This window comes from Chlamydotis macqueenii, chromosome 2, assembly GCF_036417535.1.
Source record: "Chlamydotis macqueenii isolate bChlMac1 chromosome 2, bChlMac1.mat, whole genome shotgun sequence".
Lineage (NCBI taxonomy): Eukaryota > Metazoa > Chordata > Aves > Otidiformes > Otididae > Chlamydotis > Chlamydotis macqueenii.
The window spans coordinates 124,500,341-124,506,471 of record NC_141557.1 but is presented as its reverse complement, the minus strand read 5'-3'; the positions used below and the strand labels follow the sequence as shown (position 1 = coordinate 124,506,471).

The 6,131-nt window shown below is 50.4% G+C and overlaps 1 long non-coding RNA gene across 1 annotated transcript; it reads right to left on the bottom strand.

The window, feature by feature from the left end:
• Positions 1 to 1,048: 1,048 nt before the first annotated feature.
• LOC147601772 (uncharacterized) lies at positions 1,049 to 5,235 on the bottom strand. Its single transcript, XR_015257857.1, has 5 exons — positions 5,165 to 5,235; positions 4,699 to 4,783; positions 2,273 to 2,342; positions 1,441 to 1,526; positions 1,049 to 1,318 (listed from the first exon to the last, which is right to left on the bottom strand). It is a non-coding gene; the product is annotated as an uncharacterized LOC147601772 (long non-coding RNA).
• Between the last annotated feature and the right edge of the window lie 896 nt (positions 5,236 to 6,131).

Sequence of the window (6,131 nt, the reverse complement as noted above, 5' to 3'; positions counted from 1 at the left end):
CGTCCCTCAGGGGTCCGTGTTGGGCCCGGCCCTGTTCAACATCTTTGTCGGCGACATGGACAGTGGGACAGAGTGCACCCTCAGCAAATTCGCCAATGACATCAAGTTGTGTGGTGCCATCGACATGCTGGAAGGGAGGGATGCCATCCAGAGGGACCTTGACAGGCTGGAGAGGTGGGCCCGTGCCAACCTCATGAAGTTCAACCAGGCCAAGTGCAAGGTCCTGCACTTGGGTCATGGCAATCCCAGGCACAAATACAGGCTGGGCGGAGAATGGATTGAGAGCAGCCCTGAGGAGAAGGACTTGGGAGTGCTGGTCGACGAGAAGCACTCCCAAGCCATGAGCCGGCAATGTGCTCTTGTGGCCCAGAAGGCCAACCGCATCCTGGGTTGCATCAAGAGGAGCGTGGCCAGCAGGTCAAGGAAGGTGATTCTCCCCCTCTACTTTGCCCTGGTGAGACCCCACCTGGAGTACTGTGTCCAGTTCTGGAGCCCCCAACATAAGAAGGACATGGACCAGTTGGAGAAGGTCCAGAGGAGGGCCACGAAGATGATCAGAGGGCTGGAGGACCTCTCCTGTGAGGACAGGCTGAGAGAGTTGGGGCTGTTCAGCCTGGAGAAGAGGAGGCTCCGGGGAGACCTTATAGGGGTCTTCCAGTACCTGAAGGGGGCCTACAAGAAAGATGGGGAGAGGCTGTTCAGTAGGGCCTGTTGTTATAGGACTAGGGGTAATGGTTTTAAAATAGAGGGAGGTAGATTTAGATTGGATATTAGGAAAAAATTTTTTACACTGAGGGTTGTAGAACACTGGCACAGGTTGCCCAGAGAGGTGGTGGAGGCCCCATCCCTGGAAACATTCAAGGCCAGGCTGGATGAGGCTCTGAGCAACCTGATCTAGTCAGGGATGTCCCTGCTCCTTGCAGGGGGTTGGACTAGATGACCTTTGAAGGTCCATTCCAACTCTAACCATTCTATGATTCTATGATTCTCTACAAACCCCCTATAGCCATCTACCTTGATTTCTGCAAGAAACTGATGATTTTTTAAATTGAATTTCACTTTTGCATTTATTAAGTTCATTTTGATTTCTGAACAGATCACCCACAGTGGTCACCATCCTCCCAGATTGGTGTAATTGAGACGTTTCATAAATGTGCTCTGCATTACATCAATCCACATTATTCTTTGTGTTTTCTTACACCGCGTTTACCACAGTAGTATCCTGGTGCCTTACAGGAGAGTAATTGGCGACGTCTCTTCTGCTTCTCCCCCTTTCTGTCTTGTCCTTGCTCTCTCTAGCAAGGTGAGTGTGGGAAATCTGGTTTCAGAAGGATATAGAGACATACATAAAAACACCGTATATTTATATTGAGGAGAAAAAGTAAAATAAATCATTCCTTCCACTATTTCAGACCCACCCCCAAGAAAACTGTCTCATACGTAAAGTTTAAAGCTTATGGTAGAGTTCTGCTGCAATGGAGTAGCGAAGTTGTCATCTGTGGTCTTCATTTCATTGGCACAGAACACTTGAAGAGAAGGGCAAAACTCTGAACATGAATCAATACTCTTTGGAAACACCTTAATACGGAAGAAATGGATAACGTGCTCACCCTCTAGCCTGCATCAACTTCTGTGGGTATTGGAACATTCAAAAAGCGTGAGATACCTTCAGCAAACATGTAAGGACTTAAACTTGTTTCTATGATCTTCACAGTTTCTCACAATCCAGCCAAGTGCGCATCCCTTGCGCAGCACTTCGTCGCAAGAAGAGAAACAACTGCCTGGCTAAGTGGAGTTTTATCATCAAAGTACTTAAAACAAGGCACTGATAGTTGAAGCTTACCAATATAAAATTTAAAACTGAATTTAACAAAGTCCACTCTGATAGCACCAACTCACAGAGAAAGGAACACCTCACCTCATTCACACATTTCACAGGAAAAATGTTAGCTCTGATTCCAGGAGATGCTGCGTACTTGTCATTCCTACAGACGTGATTTGAAAGTAGAGGTGTTCCATTGTGAAGAAACAGATCTAGAGCCACAGGTCAGTGTTAAAAGCACCACCTCATTTTGTATCTCTCCATTCTGCACCTTTTCTGCTTCTGTCTTGCGTAAATATCTGAAATTTGTCTTATCCTTAGAGAGGAATGCCTCTGCTCTGCAGCACTGAGGGAACTCCCCAGGAAACCTGCCAGAAACTCATCTTTCCTATGCACAAGTTTGTTTATACTTTGGGTATTACAAGCAACTTACACAATCATGATACTTACTTGTACACCCCGGGCAGATGAACAGAACTTGTTTATTTCAGCCAAGGCAGAAAGACCTCCTGTCTTCATCCTGTGGTGACAGAGGAGGGAGGGGATGTGCGCTGCATCCCTAACGCCACAGGTCACACTTCGTAGGCCGCACGCTAAGTAGCGCTGCGCTGAATGGCACAACTTTTAAGCCATGGACCAATTGCCTTCTCTCCTAAAAAACGCAAGCCAGAACATGCTGGATTTTTTTTTTTTTTCACTGAGAGCACAGATTATATCACTGCTTCTGAAGTGGCAGGGTTTTTACTTGAAGCTCTTCTACAACTTAATAGAAAAGAAGGTGTAAAACAGCTGCTAGAAGGTAAAGACAACAGATGCAGTAGCAGCATCAATATTTATTGTTTAATCCTTGGTGCAGGAGGTTACCAACAGGACTTTTGGGTCAGAACAGTGCACATGCTGTCAGTTTTTTGTATTTAATAAATAATCTACCACACACCATTTCCACCTTGCATTCTGTAGGGAAATAAGAAATGTTGATTGACAAGGGAGCTAAAAAGCCCAAACATGACGGCAGCCTTACTCATGCCAACTTCTTAGTAGATAAGTTTAACGATGCATAAAAGCTGCTCATTTTCTTTAGAGGTAGGCTTAATTTTTTAAGTTACATTTGCTCTCAGTTGATGGGCTACATTATAGACAAGGAAGCTTCCCAGAACATCAATGAATCAGTGTGAGTAAAGGTAGATATTCTAACATTTTGGCCAAGTGATCGCAACTCTGATACATCCACAGCTTTGTCCGACCAGCAGGCCGTTCTCAGGGCCTGGATGAAAGGGAGTTGCAGCAGGAGGGAGGAGCAGGAAAAGGCCCGCTTCCACCTGGAGCTGCTTTTTATAAGCCTCCTTGCTACCAAACAGGCAATCCCAGTGCTTACAAGGATTGCTCCATGGGAGCCTTGCTGACAAAGACATAAATACACAGTTTATTCTTGATCCTGAAAAAAACAAAACCAAAAGGAGAGCCTTCAGAGAAATAAAGAGAGGCATCATCTGTTCAGTTCAACATGCTGGAAAGACGTTTTTCTGTCACAACTCTTCAGAGAGATTTAAGGCTAGCAAGCTGCAGATTCCCAAATACAGGAGCAGCAGCAGTTGTTGCAATGAAAGGATCAGCGCACCTGGGCCTGGGATTTTTGTCAAGCAGAAAATATAATTGTACTCAGAAGTTCTCCAGTGCCAAAGGCAGTAGCACATCTAACGCCTTCTGCTGTCCTAGGTCTTTTTTACATGTTTATACCTAGGCACAACGGTATCATGAGGGTTATCATCAAAGCCAGTAAGTCTGTAAACTTTCCTACCAATCCCTGGAAACAATCTTCTGAAAAACAGATACCACTACACACACACACACACACACACACAAAAGTACTGAAAAAATTAAACGCTACATATACTTTTAAACCCTCACTGCTCGAAATGCCATAAAATCCCAGCAGCTTAAACTGCTGTAAGAATTTAAAACTGATCATTCACCTCAAATCGTAAGTTTTACTAGACATTTTTCACCTCCTTTAAAAACGAAAACCCCGATTCAGCTTTTAGCAGAAGTGAGACTACTGCTTCACCGTGATTAGATATAAGCAAAGGAAAAGAAACAAACGAACCTGGGGCCTGATGTTGTCGACGTTTGTTCCATGCACAGTGCCTTACTCTGCACTCCTCAGCCCTAGCACACGTGGTAGTTTTTGCGAGATCGTGGCCTTGTTTTAGTGTAACACAATCAATCTAATTTTTACAAGGTCAGAAAAGTTGGAATAAGAGGAAACAAAATCCAGGCCGGTTGTGTCTGGAATCAATTAGGGCTTACGCGCTTTTCAGATGCTGCTCGTCTTTCTGTTAGACAGCATTTCAATGTACACGCACCGTTAGCGTACCTGGAGGCACGCACTGCGTACGGTACGTTTCTCCATTTATTTAAACCCACGTAAACGAGGGACTTCGGGAGGTCAAAAAAAGGAGAAGGGGTGTTCATCTGTCAGTGCTCTGAACGTACAGCTTAGTTATCTGCCGCCCCAACGACAAGCTGCTTAGAAGGGCCGAACGTCCAGGCACGCCTGTGGCGTGCTCCACCTGTCCAAAAAGCAAAACAGAACTGAGGGAGTTGTCCAGGCAAACACCGGCTATGCCCACTGTCACCTTTTGAGCTTTAAAATTTAGAAGAGAGAGAATACGTTACTTTGGCTCGTACTAAAATTAAAGGCAATACCGGTACAGAGGGGATGTGCAGGAACGTACGATCCAGAGAGATCCTTGCTGCATTCACAAGTAAAACGCATGAGAACAAAAACGTTCACTTGTTGCTAACGTTGTGAAAAAAAAAAAATTTACAGGCACAGAAGTTCAATTGTCTAACGGCATAAAGATCAAAATGTTTACCTTCGCTGCTTCTTCCCTCGCCTTTATTTTGCCATGTACAAACCCGCAGCGAAATAAAGTGCTTTTCCCCCACTGCAGTCACTGCCTAACGTAAGAGGTTGGCCTTATTTTGGAGACAACACGATAAACAAACAACAAAGTGCGGCGGAAGAAGTTTTAGACCTGAAATTTCCTGATATTTTTCTACGCGGAACAGCGACATCGCGTCTTTGCTGTAAACGGGGAGCCACCGGGCTGTGCCCCCCCCCCCCCCCCCGGGGATCCCAGCTCCCTTTGTGCGGGGGGCTGCACGCACGCGCCCAGGGAGCCACCCCCCCCCCCCGAACCCCCGAGGGTTTGGGGCCGAGATGGGGCCAAGGCCCCGTCCGGGTGCCGGTGTCGGTGCCGGGGGGGGAGGTGGGGGGGCGAAGGACCAGCAGCAGCCGGTGACAGCCGCCCCCCCCCCCCCGCCCCCGCCGGGGGATACCGGGTCGGGCTCCTCCCCAGCGGGACCGAGGTTGCCGTAGCGACGGCGGCGGGACGGGACGGCGCGACTCCTAGGCCGAGCGCCCCCCCCGGCAGCGCTGCGGGGGAGCCACCGCCCCGCCCCCCAGGGGGAACCCCCGCCCTGCCCCGCCCCCCTCCCCCCACCTCCCGCGGCGATGGGCGCGGCGGAGGCCGCCCCTCCCCCCTCACTGGCCCGCGCCGCGTGACGTCACCCGGACGGGCTTTCCTATCCCTGACGGCTGCCGCCCGGCCGCGCTGATTGGGTGCGGCCGCCGGCCAATGGGGAGCGCCGCCTCCTCCCTCGCCCCTCCCCCAGCCCGCTGCGGAGCGGAGCGGAGCGGTGCGGGGGTCGCCGCGCCTCGGGCACTCCGGTGTCTCCGCTCCCAGCCGCGGCCTGCGCTCCCTGGTTCCCCGCAGGGCTCCCGCGCCCCTCCCGGCCGGGCTCCGTCGGGGCCACCGTCTGCGCCCCACTCCGGGGCAGGCAGAACTGCACCCGTTTAACTTAAGCTCCCGCTGTCCCCACCCCCGTAGCCGTATTTATTTGGGTTTAATAGGTGTTTATTGTACGTGAGGGCGGACCATCGATCCGAGCTAAATCAAAATAACGCGGATTTGTATCGGCCGGGGGGGCGGGGGGAATTCAGGGTGCCACCCGAGCAGGTTTTTACCTCAGACCTGCGGAGAAACCGGGGGCGGTTGGGGGCGGGCAGGCCCCGGTGCGGGGTTAGGCCCGAGCGGGGGGCCGGTCAGGCCGCTTGGGCGGCGGGAGGATGATGGCTCCGCTTGGGTTGTGGCACTTCGCCTTCCCAGGCCAGGGTGGCGAGAGCCAAAGCGTGGGGAGCACAAGGGTGCGATGATGGAGGAAGTTACGGCACATGGATGTCAGGGCCCGGCCTTTTTTTTTTTTTTTTCATTTTCTGTCCTGGCTTATGGGAGGAGCACATGGT